The following is a 17513-nucleotide window of genomic DNA, read 5'->3' on the forward strand; positions in this document are numbered from 1 at the left end:
AGATATTTAACAAAATTTGTTTATTTTTTAAGCCATAAATTTTTTGCTATACAAAGCTCAGTACTTTTTTATAGAGAATGCCAAGAGATATCAACTCATGTGATAAAAAATGTACAGTCTCATTTAAAGAAACAACATTTACTTTTACAAATCCTTAACCCTTCCATGTATAAAAAAATAAATTACAACAGGATGTTCCTCCCTCGAAACCAAGTAACTTTTATTTCAAACATTTTTTACTATCTCCAGAAACAAAGGAGATAAGATCGAATAACGCTATTTCGAAACCCAAAAAAACGTATTATGTAATGGTATATCAAAAACAATCGAGATATCCCAAATAAGATAAATAAAAGGTTTGAATTTTTTAAAGATTAAAAAAATGGTAAAAAACGCACCAAAAGTGGCAGTATTTGTGATAGAAGATAAGTATGGGAACAGAAAATACCTAAATTGTAAAAAAAAAACGTTTTAAAGCTCTAAAGAAACGGCAGTGATAAAAAAATGGTAAAGAATTAAGTAGGAGAACGATAGACAATGTGACAAATGCGAAAAAACTCCTTTTAAGTTATATTCTCCTAATAGAAAATAGAATTTTTAGCCAAAAGTTTCGATATATTGTTCGAGCACTTGGAAATTTCCGAGAATTTGACGTCAGTTCCAAGAACCTTAAAAATTCCAAGAACTAGACCTCAGTTCCAAGAATTTCAGAAATTCAGAGAATTTCAGAGAATTTGACGTCATTTCTCGGAAAAATTTTTCGATCGACCTCCTATCGTGTCATGTTCTCCTAATACAAAATCGAATTTTTGGACAAAAGTTTTGTTTATTCGAACATTTGGAAATTTCCGAGAATTTGACGTCATTTCCAAGAATCTTAAAAATTCCAAGAACTAGACCTCAGTCCCAAGAATTTCAGAAATTCCGAGAATTTGACGTCATTTCTCGGAAAAATTTTTCGATCGACCTCCTATCATGTCATGTTCTCCTAATATAAAATCGAATTTTTGGACAAAAGTTTTGTTTATTCGAACATTTGGAAATTTCCGAGAATTTGACGTCAATTCCAAGAATTTTAAATGTTCTGAGAATTTGACATCATTTCCAAGAATTTTACAGATTCCGAGAATTGGACGTCATTTCCAAGAATTTCTGAGATTCCGAGAATTTTGACGTCATTTCTTGGAAAAATTTTTCGATCAACCTCCTATTGTATCATGTTCTCCTAATACAAAATCGAATTTTTGGACAAAAATTTTTCGATCATCGAGGAATTTCGATACTTGTATTTTTTATTAAATATCTCGCTTATTATTCACAGTATTAAAAAATGTTTGCAATAAAAATTGAATGCTTTTAAAAGGGCTATATTCTGATGCTCTCGTTTTTTTTGTAGATGGATTTATAAAAAACTTATCGAGCTGAACTTTATTTTTTTAAGTAACAGCATATATTTTTTAATATATCAATGTATAGATTGGTATTCTCTATAAAAAATATTTTATTATATATGTAAAAAAATTGTTATTTCATAAGATAATTAAATATAATTAAATGTCTCTTAAAATAATAAATTTTGGCTATGAATGCTTTAGTATTTTTTTGAAAAAAATAATGTACTGTTTTTATTTATGCATTAAGAAATATATGATTCTATTTAAATACAGCAAATTAACTTCCATACAGCTTCTATGTGTTATCGCAAAGAAAAAATAATTACACAGTGTTATATACCTTTTGGTACTATTTGATTTTTATTTGAAACATTTTTTAAAATTTCCAAAAATAAGCATGGTATATCAGGTAATACTATTCGGACACCCGGTATATTACGTAATCAGTTATATCTCGTTAACTTTTTATAATATTGAAAAATATTTCAGATAAAAATTGTATGATTTCCAAAGAAGGAAACAGTCTGATGTTATTAATTTTTTTAATAATTTTTTCAAAAATAAAATAAAATAAACGTGTCGAGAATCTACAGAAGTTTTCTTTTTATTTTAAATATAATTAAATATAATTTAATAATCTAATTTATAAGCAAAATAAGCACGAAAATCAGAAGAACGAGTTCCATACTCATTATCTCCACACAGCTCGACGATAATTGTCAATATACCTGAATTTATATCGACCATCAAGCCCGATCCCTGATATCTGTCCTAACCTTGTGGATAAATGATAACCGTGACTATGTTACAGAATTTATTAGGAGCGGTTTAATTAAACGCGCCTTGAAAGGCGTTTTAATTAACCGGGGGCGATGCGATTAAAGGAAGAATCGTGGATTTCGGGGTGAATAACGAAGTGGAAACGAGAATTCGAGTACACAAATTTTGCGGCTGTATTGAAAGCGGAAAAGAAAAGGTTGGAATCTTTGCGGGATGGGGGGAGGGGTGGATGCTAACTAGATTGGCCTTCGGTGTGCGAAGACTTCTTCGTCTTGGAAACTGTTGAACTTGATTGGCTTTGTTATTGCTCATGTTCCATGGAGAAACTTGACTAATGGTGTGATACAGCTAGTTCGACGATGCATCAAACGACGGTTGGCGAGGATGAGGAGAGCAAGAATAATTCGTGAGCACGATTCGACGTGGCTCGCAGTTGTGTAATGGAAGAACGTAATGGTGTTTCGCAAGTTGAAACAGACGTTTCTCTTATAACACGTATTCTTGAGGATGGCTTCTTACGAAGATGTTAATCTTTGGTGGAGGTGAATGAGATTCGCGAAGTGAGACTGTAATTATAATTAATCAATTTTCTTTTCTTTCTTATCGTGTTTCTTCTCCTGCAAAATTTTGTTTCACTTAATTTTGGCGAGTTTGACGAAGTTTTTTATGTCGATACATAGTTTGAAAGAATTATTACGAATGTAGATTCAAAATTAACGACAAAATGTCTTATTAAATTAATTTATTATACGAAATCTATAGATATTGATTATCTTTATTTTTTTATCAAGCATTTTGTGCAAAACATCTAATTTCGAAAATTGCTTGTAAACTTGTACGACTTTAATACGGATAAATAAATAAATCATAGTTCAAAGTTTGAAAATTTATAACAATTTAATAAATTAGTCAAAACTGTTTTTGTATTTCGTTCATATTATTTGTGCAAATCTCATTCGAAATTTCACTTTCTCTACGAATTTATTCGCTGTTCAATCGTCTCTATCTCGATATTAAACTTTCCTCTATTTTTCCCACATTCTGTCGATCATCAGTTTTGTACATCACGAATTCAGACAAGAGAATACAATTTGTAACATGGAAATATACTCATCAACATTCAATACACGACCATATCAATGAATCATCTTGCAACATGAAAATATCCATATACGTAAATAAATCGTAATCGACTTTTGTAATCATCAGGCTGTCACAAATTTTCAAGTTTATTATTATTATCAAGTTCATCGACGATTAAAAATAAAAAACAGAATTTCTATCGAAAATTAACAACATCAAAACAAAACAAAGACTCGAGAATTATTGGGAAAAATTAAGAATATCGATAAATAAACTTTGGATTATAATCACGTGCAAGAATATTGAAAAAAAAAGTTGAAAGGATAATGAATCAACTATAACACATTCGCCATTGTTAAAGAGAAACACTTTAATCGTATTAATTTTATATACAATATTACACAATACAATATTATATACAACACAAAAAAGAAAAAAAATGTAACGTAATTAATCACTCTTTACAATATGCATAATCATCTAATCACTGAATACAACAAAATTTCACGAAAATTAATATAAAACCTAACAGCGAATATAAATAAAATTTTAACAACCGGAAGATAAAGCGAAACTAAACAGAAGACAAAAGAACGAGATATAAGAAACAATTTGCAAAAAAGAAAAACCCGCGAAAATCAAACCAACTAATTCGTTCACATTGAAATAATTCACCGACTGACACAACAAGTTCTGCCCTTAGACAAACTACTCACACGTCAGCTGACCAATTTCTTCGTCGTGTCATGGAAACCCGCAAGAAGCTCTTTGCACACACACACACACACATACTTACGCATACGCACACGTACAGAAGATAAAGGGAGAGAGAAGACTGCATTTTCCCCGTGATACTCCTCGCAAAGAGAGATCCTCGAGGAGGCGCACCCTCGACGCGAGCCTTCCATATTTCACGTTCAAAAAGCACGATGGGATTTGAGGGTGGCCAACGTATGCGCGCGATAAGTGTATATAGCAGGAGACTGGCCATATATAACAGGGCAAAGTAGACGTTAGACTTAGGGGATGAACGTGCTCGTTGCAGGCTACAAATCTACGCTGAGCCCACCAACGCCGCCGAAGCCCGCGAATAACTGTACCGTCGTCGGTCCACGTAATATCCACCGACCGAACGAAGCTTTCTACTACGTGCCGGCTTCTTTGCTTCTCCTCCATTATTATTAGCCTGTGAACCGAAGGATAGAGGATTAGGCGGTGATACCGGTTCGAGGGAAACCTTGATGCGTCTCGCCGATTTGGATTACGTACGTGTATGCATCTTGATGGATCGTGGTGGATCGTGCCCGTGGAAGTTTCGAAACTCGACTGTTGATATTGCTACAGTGTTAGTATATTTTGTTACACGATGCGTATATTATATGCAAACGCGTGCTTTCTGTTCCAGAGGATTGAGATTTTGGTTTATCGGTGGAAACGATTTGGATTATGTTGGAAAATAATCTAAAAATAAGGAAAATAAGGAATTTGATCAGCATAGAATATATTATTATAATATATTTATGATTAATTGTAAAATTTTGAATCTATTATTATCAATCTTCAACAACAACAACAAATTTCATTTTTGTCTTCTTTGATTATTTTGTCATTCCCTGCTTCCTTCCTTCTATTGTTTTTTTAATGACAAAAAGAAATGGGAAGAATCATTCTTTGACATTTCTTACACCTGGAAAGAAACGTTCTTGAGAGAGATAGAAGATTACTTCATACGGAGTATGAATATATCGAAGAATTCTTTGAATTCTATCGTTTGCAATCGATCAGATTGTCTTATGGGAGAGGAAAGAGGTTGGATTTTCAGTTAATGTTATCTTGTTAACGAGATCGTGTTCGTGTCTCACAGGGACACGCCTGAATTGCAAATTTATGCATGTTCGTGTTTGACACGCCCGATACCTTGGCTACTCTATACTTTTTTCTTTACAGTTGATGAGATGGAGGATTTATTTCATCCTTCTTTATCTTGAACAATGTGTTATTATATTAAAACAATGTATTTTCGAATGTACGTTTTATGAATGAAGAATGTTTGTTCTGAAATTTCAAATTGATTGTCTTAATCTTCATAATACCAAGGTAATCCGATGATAATTAAATACTGGGAAGTATAACTGCACCCTCAATGTTCTTTTTCGTTATTGTCATATGTGTAGTTTAATTAGTTTAATTAAGATAAGAGAATGTATGTTATATTACAATTTTAAAAGAATTAAATTTAAAAGTTATATTTTTAGAATGTTCTACAGATACAGATTGATTTTGTGTTGTGATTTTCTTGCACTTAGAGAAAATATAATATAAGCTTGAAATTTTACTTAGAATATTTGAATTCTTTTTCATGAATTAAGAATGAATATATGATATGATAGATGTTACTCACTTTTAACTTTATTAAATATAACAATATATTTAATTTTTATTGCAAAAAAATCTACTACAATACATTATTCATCCATTTTATACAAAAAATAAAGAATAATTTAAGTTTTATTGTTCAAACTCTTTTAATTGTTTCAAAATTTAAAAAATTAAAACTTTCAGAGAGTATTGTTTAATGATGTGTTTAGTGATGTTAATATAATATAATAGTTTCGAACACGTATTTTGCAATATATTTTCTGCAACAAAATTATACGTGATAATAATATACATTGCTACGTGCTTTCTGGCGTCGTAAATTATACTTGATAAATTATATTTTCTGAATACCATTTCAACCAAAATGAAATGTAAAATGGATAGTGAATATTTTAACTATTTTACAAAATTAATCTTCATAACTTCCATAAACGTAATATGAAATGAGAAAATAAAAAAAAAAAAAATAAATAAAGAAAAATATCCTTCAAAAATATGGAAAAAAGCTATCATCAAAGTATCAAAGATAACACTGTATTTATTATTTTTTTTTTTTATAAAAAGTTTCATAAAATTCATATTTCATTTCTCTTTCCATTCAATTAATTTAATAAAAATTGAAAAAAAAATACAAAGTTTCATGAAACAAAGCATTTATAATAAATATTACGAATATACCATGAAAAATATACATATTTCACGATATTATCAATTATATATATAATATTATCAATCGACTATTCGCCATCAACACAGACTCGTTAACGTCTCTACTAATTATTGCAATTCCTCTTCTCAACCGAATCAGTTCGAAGATTATTCGAAATTAATTGGATCGGAGGTCTGAACTCGTGGCCCTGGATAATTTTGAAACCATCACGTGAAAATTTCTTTGTCTGCAATGATGATCCACTCTCAGAAAATTAACACCACCAATTCTCTCTCGTTTTACAATAAAATTGCTCGTCTCGATGACCGACTCCTTCAATCAATTACGTGATTCGTATCAAAATTATTATCGAGGACAAATGGTTTATTTTTAGCAACTCGAATATCTCGTATTAACGCAAGTTTTACGAGCTAATTAACGAATTTCTGGTATGATAAGATTAGTTGATAGGCGAATCGGTTGTTTAAAATTAATTGGATAGTTCGACGAAGAGGATGCAAAAATGGTTTTTGTTAATTAATTTTAAACCGTCTTCTACACGCGAACCACCTCGTTCGTCACGATCGAAGATTAATTTTCAGGAAACTTCCTTTTTATCTTACCGTAAAATCGTTTGGTTTAATATTACATTTTTCATAATTAATTTTTTACATTTAATAATTACAATATTTACCTTTTTATATTTGCAAATTTTACTTGGAATGAAAAATATTTTTATTTCTTGAAATAACAAATTTCAATTACTATATTATTTTTATTTTAAAAGGAACATTACTTATAATAAAATCGTGTAAATTATCTTTAAATAATAAAAAATTATAAACAATTTTTAATAATTCCCTTCAATTTTGATATAATTAATAATATTATTTTAAAGATTTTAAATCATATAATCATATCTATATAAATAATTCTTTATATATTCACATTAAATTTATATCTTTCTTGATAAATTAATTCAATTATTTAACCTAATTTAAAGTTATAATTTCCTTTATTCTACTTTCAAATTGAATCGAATAACCCGATAATTAATAGAAGATCGTTAATTTTCAATGGCAGAAAATTCAATTGAAAAATCCACTATCGTTAATATGAATTTCAACCCCTTCTTCTCCCACCAATAACAGCCTTTACATAATATACCACATAATCGAATTTCATTAAATTACAAAATAATATATATATATATATACCCATATTCTATTACGATTAAACAAATAATTACGCAAACTTGCGTTCGGAAAATTATACGAAATCAATGCACGTTAATTCGAATTCGTGAACAAGAAGCCTCGTGACCAATCTTCCTCCACCCTCGAATATATATCACTGTATTGGTCCAGTCGGACGTATAATAACGCGTAATTAAAATGCAGTGGCGGATCGGCCGGCAGTTACTTGTTACGAATGCAATTCGCGTATCGACGCAGTTAATTTTGGAGTCAGGGAAGGAACCATCGACGCCACGAAACCAGAATGAACGCGAAAATTGAATAAAAAAGAAAGTTGAAATTGGTATTGCGGGATTGAAAGTATTCCGAGAGAGATTTGCATGTAACGATATTGGAGGATATTTTGAACGGAAGTATTGCACAATACTGAATATTGTATTGTGCAATATGTACGTGTTGGATATAAGGGTGTGGATAGCGCGTAATTCGGAGATTTTTTTTTTTTATTTTTTTATGCGAATGATTCGATATATTTTTGATTGCAAAAATTCAAATAAAAAAGAAATAAGTTTAATCGTTATAATATCGAAGGTATTCTTGAATCAATTGAGTTTGCATTTTTTAATTTCATTTTTAATAAATAATTTGTATTTAGATATATTTTCGATGACAAAAATTCAAATCAACGAAATACATGGAATTTATTTAAAAAAATATTAAGTTTATAATTTAAGTATTTATTTTAATTAAGATTACTTTTAATTCTCATTCAATTTTTCAAATACATCAATTTCAACTTCATTAATCTTGAAAGCGAAAGAAATAAAACAGTATTGAATTAATTTACCATTGTAGAATTAATACAGAAATATCAGGAATGTTCTGTTATTTTAAATATTGTGAAATACGAATATTTCAAATATTTTCTTCTTGTAAATTAAATTAATAAAAATTAAATTGCAATTATTTAAAAAAAATGTATATATTTATACTTCTTAAAAATTTTAATAAAAAAGCTTTATAATTTAATTAAAAAATATATACATATTTTTATAAATAATAAACTTATCTTGTTAGAATTATAGTTTAGATGTTAATAAAGGACAGTAGAATGAACTGAACAGTTGATTAAAAGAGCTAAAAACAGTAAAGCTGATAAAATATTAGCAATTTAACTTTGTCAAGTGTGCAATTCACACAGAGTATCGAATTTAACGATGATACAACACGAAAACACATTCGTTGTATCGTTGATTTACAACGAGATGTAAAATATACTTTACAATTATCTCTTCTTTCTTTTTTTTTTTTTTTCCTTCTACGCATGATGTTACATCTCTTATCGACGAATTTCGGTAAAATTTAATCTTTCCATCGCAAGAACTGGAACGAGTATTCGCCGTGAAAAAGATTCGACGATTTCACCAAAAGTTTAACTTTTAATTACCGACCGTTCATTTCCGACACGATGCTGATAAAAACTATTTGAACGTTTGCCAGATGAAAAAGGGAAAAATATGACACGAGAATGCCCTAACAATCGTTTAACAGTGTAGAAATGTACAATGGCTCCAAAAAGTATTGACGCATCGTGATAATTTTTTTTTTTAAAATTCGACTTAATGAACTTGAATCGTTTTTAAGAAGTTGGAGAGATCAATTGCTTACTTTAATTTAATTTAAAAAAAAAAATGCAAACAAAATCTTTGAAATATAAGAAAATACATTTTTATAGATTTCTGTCACGGATACTTTTTGCAATCATTATACATTTGTTGAAACGTTTTCTTTTCTTACACGCACGCGAAAAACGCGAAAGATTTAATTAACAGAGAAGAGAGAGAGAGAGAGAGAGAGAGAGAGAGAGAGAGAGAGAATTGAGAATAGAAACTACGAAATAACGGATTTGTTTTCCCTTGTTTTCCTCCAAGTAATACGAGATCATGAATCGACAGTTCGATAACAACTGTGCACGATATCTTGTACTTTTTAGACGCGGCAACTTCGATTAATTCGACGTTCGACTGCAGCTTTCTTTGTTCTCCAGTTTTTTTGTTCAAGCATCGGGTAAACTTCCGATCAAGATGACGTTTTCATTCGGATTGAACGTAATGGATGATTGTCTCTTTTCGGGTAGAGAAATGCGATTTGAAAGAAATAGCTGAAACAAAGTCGTTTCAAAGAGTTCTTTTGTTGCGTTTGTTATAAAGTACAATGGTGAGATATATATATATATATAGGGTGGAAGAAAAATATTGTTATTTGAAATAAAGAGAATTATATATAATGATGTGAATTTTCGAAATTGAAGTATAAAGAAATTAAATATTTACTTACTATGATATGGATTAATATGTTTTATATTTTATACTTTATTTTTTATAACATTCTTCAGCTTTTAATTATAATCATACTTCTAAAGATTGATCCGTATAATTGTTATAATTAGAATTTTCAGTTATATTTATCGTATTAATTATCAATCCCTTAATTATGCACCGTAGCTTCGTGATAATTGCTAAATTATATGAATTATTTTCCAATTAAGTAAATCACATTTGTGAAATTATTATACCCATTCTATTCTCACAATTCTACCGGAATACTTAATTACCTCAATAATTACTAATAACTACTAGTAATTACAATTGTTGCAATTCATTTATTAAACTTACTTATCGAGCCAATTAATTTGTTACTTCATAATGCGTAACATTTCATAATTCTTCTTGATTTTATAACTCAAAATAAACTCAAAAATGTTGATTAATTTTTATATTATTTACATTTTTTTTTTTTTTATTCAACCACGTAAACTCTTTTACACAAAATTCATCGTATCGTCGACAACGATTTTAATATTTATACAACGATATTTTCCACTTTTGCTCGCGTAGAATACACTAGTATTCGCGGGAAAAAATCACTCCATATAATGAAATCCTCGCGAATTGTATACACCCTCTACGCAAAGAAAACGCAACAAAAGCAGCTCATTCGCAATTCAAGCAACGAAGCAACCTATCGTGACTCCCTGCATTCAAATTTTAAGTAAGTACAAGCAATACTCCCTCTTGAATTTCGAGAAAACCGACCGCACCGTCATTGCGCTTTAAAATATACAACGATTTACGAACATGTTAAAAAATTTGTTGTAAACAAAGCTGTTAACAATAAAATATACACTCAGCTTCTGAAAGTATTGTTGCAATTCAATCAGAAAATCAGACATAAACATAACCTAACTTAAACCAATTTCTTTCAAAAAATTTTCTTAACGAATTTCTTATTATAATAAGAAACTCTAGCCAATAATGATTTCTTTTCTTTTCCTCCCCTCTCCATTTGATCGTGCGTATAAAAATTCCTCGAGACAGAAACCATCTTGCGCATACAAAAGTGGTTTAATTTTCTCGTTAAAAAGAAATTAATGGGGAAAAATCGTAGAATCGCCTTTGATTCTTCCTTAAAAGTCAACGCAAACAACGCAAATATATTTCTTACTTAGATAAAGCTTCCGTGAATTACCATTGGAAAAGTTACAAGGGTTGGTCGTTAAGAGGGGTGAATATCCAAGGTTTTGGGCGAAAATGCGTTGGTTCGATGACAAGGGTACGGTTAGATTATAGTCTATACTACGTGCCACGTTATTTGTGTCACTATTATTAGACCTGTATGTGGACATTGCACTTGTACTGGGCGGAACGATGGCGGCCGCCGTTGATTCGGCTTTGTTAACGGCTAACGACTAAGGTCCGGCCCGCTTTATTCCGTCATATAAATTTTACGCCCGTGTATTAACCCAGGTTTGCCATAATAACGCGGCGGGATGACTTACGCCGACTCGGTTCCACCATCGCCGCTCTAAGTAGAACAGAACTAAATTGGACCGCACCGTGTGAAATCTTCCTTTGAGAATTTCGAGACGGCGGTTCTCCAGTTTTGAAAAATGGAATTTTAAGGCTTTAAGATCTTGGATATCTTCTAAGGTGGATTAAACATCGGAATGGGTGTCACTTTTTCAATTTAGATCTTCATTGTTAACTTGAAAATCTCTGTAAGATTTTGTTTATTTTCTTCACTGCGAAAATATCTCGGTGTTTAATCGATTATTAGATACCATTTCCTTTCTTCTTCTTTTCTTGCATTTATCAAAAATCAATATCCGTTACCAGGCATCTTCTTCCATTAATAATTGAACGGAGAAAAATATTAACTCTTGTACAACATCTTTGTACATCGAATTCAACAATTCTACGAAATTCCACAATTCGAAGCTTTTGATTAAAGATACAGCGAATGAAATATCGATCCTGGCTAAGAATCCAGGATCATTCCTATTTACATCAGGCAATTTTACAATCGTTGTATAACACAGATACAACGTGGATCCTAATTTTTCACTTTTTTCCTCTTACTTCCTCTGTTGCCGTTGTTCACCGTAAGATTCGGAGGAGACAGACGCACAGGAAGAGGCAAGAGCGCAGAGAATCAGATCGAAGAGGATCAACGATGGCTCCACCCCGAATCCATCAGACTTACAACGCTAAACCCTAAATACGCGTTGCACGCTTGGATTCGTAATACCTAAGACAAGGTTTCCTATCCGCTCTAGTTGTTCTCATCCTCATCCGACGTTGGTATTACGCATATTACACGTGTCGCGAGTATTCACGAACCCCGATGCCACGACAGTGTCGTGGCTGGTTAGATATGATAGTAATTATGTTCAACGTTATGCGCATCCGTGTGTATTATTGGCTTCCACCAGTGTATGCAAGAAAGTGAAAGGGTTGGAAGTGAAACGCAATTAATGTTACAAGACGAATAATTTTGATTTTAATTGTGATCTCGTAATCTTCGTATTGAAATATAGATGAAAAAAGTTGAACGTAGCTTTGTCATTTGCGAATATATGATTGGCTGGTTGGATCGAGGCAGTAAATACATATATTTGTAATATTTAAAATATTGGTCGTCAACAATCTTCAAATTTGTAGGATCTTTGTAATTAATAACTGAGAAAAATTTTTGTTATTGAATTAAAAGTTATAATATCTTATTTGTTATTGGAAAAATTTGCTTCAATATTTTTTGCTTGGGATATAATTAATGATGTAATAATAGTAGGAATATTGGAAGAATAATTTTCTACTTTGATAAAAATATTATTCTAAATAATTGTATTTATGGATTTCTTTTTATTTGTACATTCATAATAATAATTAATTATATTTTATAAGAGGAATTTGTTACATGACAATTAAATTACTAAAAGATCAATATTAAAGGATCAAATTGTGCATTAAAAATTAAATATAAAATATTTAAAAAAATATTTTTATGATAAATATTATGATAAATATTATGATAAATTTATACGAATAAATTGCTTTATTTTTAAGGATAACTTAATTATCGATCCAAAATTTATTTACGAAAAATTTAAACAAATGTTATCACGCTTTTCTTCATCTATTTATTTCGATCATTATGATTCTTCACAAATTATAAAAAAAAAAGCAATAATTTATAATTTCATAATCACTATTATAAATCGATCAATCGTTTTACACGATATTTTTTCTACTCGAACGACGAAGTTTCGAAAATTTCTAAATGGATTTCAGATTCTCGAGAATTGAACTATCGAGAGTGTGAGATAAAGAGGTTAATGCGGAAGTGATACGGTTACACGACTGGAAACTTCACTCGAACTAAATCTAATTGAATAGAAATTTCACCTACTGTCGAGATAAAGTAACAGATTTTCCCAATGTCCATAAAATACGTTTTGCGAGAACGAGAAAAAAGAAGCAGAAAGAAATAAATAAGGACAAAGAAGAAAAGAGGATTCATATGAAAATTTAAAGCTGTATTCTTTTCTTAATCATATATCCACGATTACATGAAGTAATACATGAAATAATAATTCATTTGGTGTTATTAAAAAGCGGAAAAATAGAAATTTGACACGATGAGCCATTTGTTACTCGTGATAATTATATTTGATTTATATTTATTTTGTTCAGAATATATAAATGATATTATCGTTCATATACGCTGAACAGACGTCATAAATAGTGATTATTCTAACTACGTATTCATACATCGAGAACATCGCTTGTTCTAACATATGTGAGAGGCAACATGTCCAAATTTCGAGGATTTGTGGAAATCGTGTTAGAAGGATAAATCTCCATTTCGCTTTAATAAGATCATAGGGGCTATCATCAAGGGAAAAATTAAATAACTTCGATTCGGCCATTTTAATTTAATTAATTATCGTAATTTATCAACGAAAATTAATTTTTGCAAAATCACATATCCTTGGAAATTGGATTTTTTAATTTTAGTTCAAGATCTTTGGTTAAATAGAATTTCATATGTTAAAATAAGTAAAGTAATTCATTATTTAATCACGTTAAAAAATGATAATATATTTGTTTCGTTCATTTTATGCATTTTCAATTTTAACATATCGTAATCTATGTATTATTGTAATTAATTTAATTTATGCAGCTAACTGCGCAAAGTCATAAATTAAAATTTCGAATAGATTTTAATATGGTTTATTCAATTTCTATATTTTTAATTTTAAAGTATTATAATGTGTTATTAATTCAAATATTTTGCTTATATCATCATATCATCACTTGCAACATTTGTTTAGTTTTATTATATTTGATAATCATATTAATATCAATAAATAATGATATATTTCATATAATTTGAATAATCTTTAATGAAATCAATACGAATGAAACTTATTTCAAATTCAATTTAATTATTAAGAATACTTCTACGCTAATTTTTCAGTAAACTCTTATTTTCAAGATATATTTTTCTTTTTTTCAATTTTCAAGATGAAGATGATATACAAACCTCGTGCAATACAATTCAACGTGCAAATACGTAGAACGAGATAACATCGTGATATTTTTTTTTCTGTGGAGCTGAATAAAGAAAATACGTATAAAATGCAGGAAGTGAAAAATACAAGTTTGAAAATACTTTAATAAACCAAAGAATGCAATTATTTGCGAATGGGCTCAGGGACTCGGAGAAAATACACGATCACTTTCCGGAAACGGATACGCTCGTTCGAGGACCATTCTGCATTCTGACGTTGGCACATACGTGAACAAAATATGTTTCCGCTTTTTATAATGCAACGCGTTTTCCGTGGATATCTTTTACAGTATAAATTCGATGAATAATATTCGCCTGGACACTTTCCTGATTCATTCTCATTTTTCTCGTATATTAAATTTCATTTTGATAAAAGTAACGTGAAATTATTCACGTTTATAATTGCTATCGCAAGATTAAAAATACTTTTGTAATAAAATAATTTAAAAGCAAAAGATCGATCGAACGTGAAAAATATAGACCGAGATTAGAGGAGAGAAAAAATTTTTAATCAACATTCTGTGTACAAATATTCAAGTTCAAAGAAATTTATTTTAAATAAACAATTTTCAGAAAATTCCTAAATAAAATCCGAGAAAATCGTTAAGACACCAAAACAGAATTCTCCGTCAACAAGAAACGCTGCCAATTCAAATAAATCTCGCATGCAAACTTCATCATTTATCCCCAAACTTCGTTCAACTTCATTCAACGAAGCGACCAACAAAACTCTCTTTCCCTATCTCGCTTTTTCCATTCCCCAAATTCACAAAACTTCCATCCTATCTTCCCGACTTATTAACATATACTCGATCTCGTTCAAAACAGGATGACTTTTAAGACGAGTTTCGTTATTCGTTCATCGGATTTTCCATTCAGAAAGGAAGAGAAGGGGCCAGGATGATTTAACACTCTCGTAACGACCGGATACCGGTTACATAAAATTACCAATTTTCGGTTAAACTTGGCCACGTAATAAAAAGCAAGTTGTCGTTGCTCTCAACACGGACGATAAATCCACGCGTCTATGAAATATGGATAACCAATCTCGTGGCGAAAGGCGCCAAGCTTGTTAGATTTTATACTTGGCTGTCACTGGTTACGACACATACGACATATTACACGTGTACACAAGCCGTGTTTGTACACGACGATCGCATTGACCGTGGCAAACGGTCGTCGTAGCTCCCATGAAATTTCTTCTTTCGACGGGGGATGAAACGTAATTTTGAGGGATAACGTTGTTCCCGATCGAAGGTTAATTAAACTTCTGACTGAATACAGGTCGTCGATGATGATGAAGGGGGAAAAAATTCTTAAATCGAGACTTTATTTCGCTCGATTTTTCGTTGTAAATAGGAATAAATATTAATTCTTTTGATTAGAATTTTGTGTCTTGATTTATAACTGGTATTATTGGATTGTTAAATGTTTATAGGAAACTTGACTATTTTCGTCTCTAATCTTTTCTAAACGATCAATACGATATTCTATAAATTTCCATTGTTTCATTTAAATCTTTTTGCCACGGAGAATACGGTAGCGAGTTATTTTATTTATTTTCAAGGAAATTTATAGATTCGTTGAATAAACGATTCAAACTTGACTTTGTTAACGGAGCACGCCCACGCGTAACATATAGATTTCCGGGGAAAGAGAACGTTTGATAGAGATATTTATGAACACATCTACCATCGTATATTCTTGTTTCCAAACTCTGAGTTATATACACAGATCAGAATATGTTCTCTATTTCTTTTTTTTATTTTTTTTTCTTTTTAAAGAAAAGAAATAGTGAGATAATAATAAATTTGTTGGATCCACTTCAATCAATATTTGAAATCTATTTATAAATTTAAGGTAATTAAACTCTATTTTAAGAAGAAAAAAATTAGATCTTAATTTCTTTTTTTAAAAGATATAACGCAAGTGAAATGATTTTGAGACGAAGTTGATCAACTTTTTTTAAAGAATAAATGTAATTCGTTCGAAAAATTTTGGATTCTCGAAGAAGGGAGTTTGTATTTCCAAAGTTTCCTCTCCTGAACTTTCGGTACTTGCTTGTAAAAGGATTATAACGCCGAAAATGTAGAACGTTTAAGTTATTGAATTGAAGAGTGGCTACGAATCAGGTGGTTTAACTTCAATTAACGTATAATGAAGCATTGTTAGACAGTTTCGCGTTATATTGTTTTGTCTTGAAGTTTAACAAATTGTTTCAGTTTCGAGAATCGTCAGAAAATCTCTTATTTTTTCTCGATTTTATTCAATAATACAAAAATATCAATCGTTTTTTTTTTTTTTTTTTTAGATAAGAATTTATACAAACTACTTCCTCTCCCCTATTTTCTCTTTTCCCTCCAATTTTACCCACTTCTCTCTTAAGTCGCGGTTTCGTAACCACATTAAATATTCAAATCCAGTTTATCTCAATCGTAAAAGGCATTATTTCACTATTTCTAGTGTAACTAATCTCCAACCATCGTGTTTCGCAGTTTACTGTAATTAAATCGCTCAAATTATTAAAGTGGTAAATTCGTCTTAAACCCGACGATATCTATTTCACCAACAACAATTATACGAATTATCAGCGGCGAGTCTTGGATCGAATAAGGATCATCACGAACGTTGTTTTCGCTAATTTCCACGGAAAAATCGAACCGCGAACTCGGCCGCAAGCCGCGATTAAACTCGAGATTCGAGAGAGCCCGTCTTCCGGAGGGGCAGGAGGGTGGAAGACGAGCAACCGTTCCGGTAAATAAGCTTCTGCGGTTTGCCGGATTTCATGGTGGATTCGAGTCTACGAAATACAACCGTTCGTTCCGGCGGAATGCCTGTTGCCAACCCACGATCGAACCGGTCCGCGTGGATCCGCTTAATTTCCCCTGCAATGGATATTTGTGGAGAGAAAAAGTCGTAGGATAGGAGTTGGATGTTATTTGTCTATCCGTTCGAAAAGCGTCTAACGAAAAGTTTTGCAGGGATAAAGTTGTTGGTTAAAGATGGAGGAGAAGTTTTTTTTTTTTTTTGAGAGCGATATATTCATTATTTTGATTGGTGATTCGTTTGAATGGTATTTTTTCTAATGTAGAAATAAATTGTTTTATATATATTATTGAA

Source organism: Apis laboriosa, unplaced genomic scaffold, assembly GCF_014066325.1.
Source record: "Apis laboriosa isolate Shangri-la unplaced genomic scaffold, ASM1406632v1 scaffold173_cov153, whole genome shotgun sequence".
Lineage (NCBI taxonomy): Eukaryota > Metazoa > Arthropoda > Insecta > Hymenoptera > Apidae > Apis > Apis laboriosa.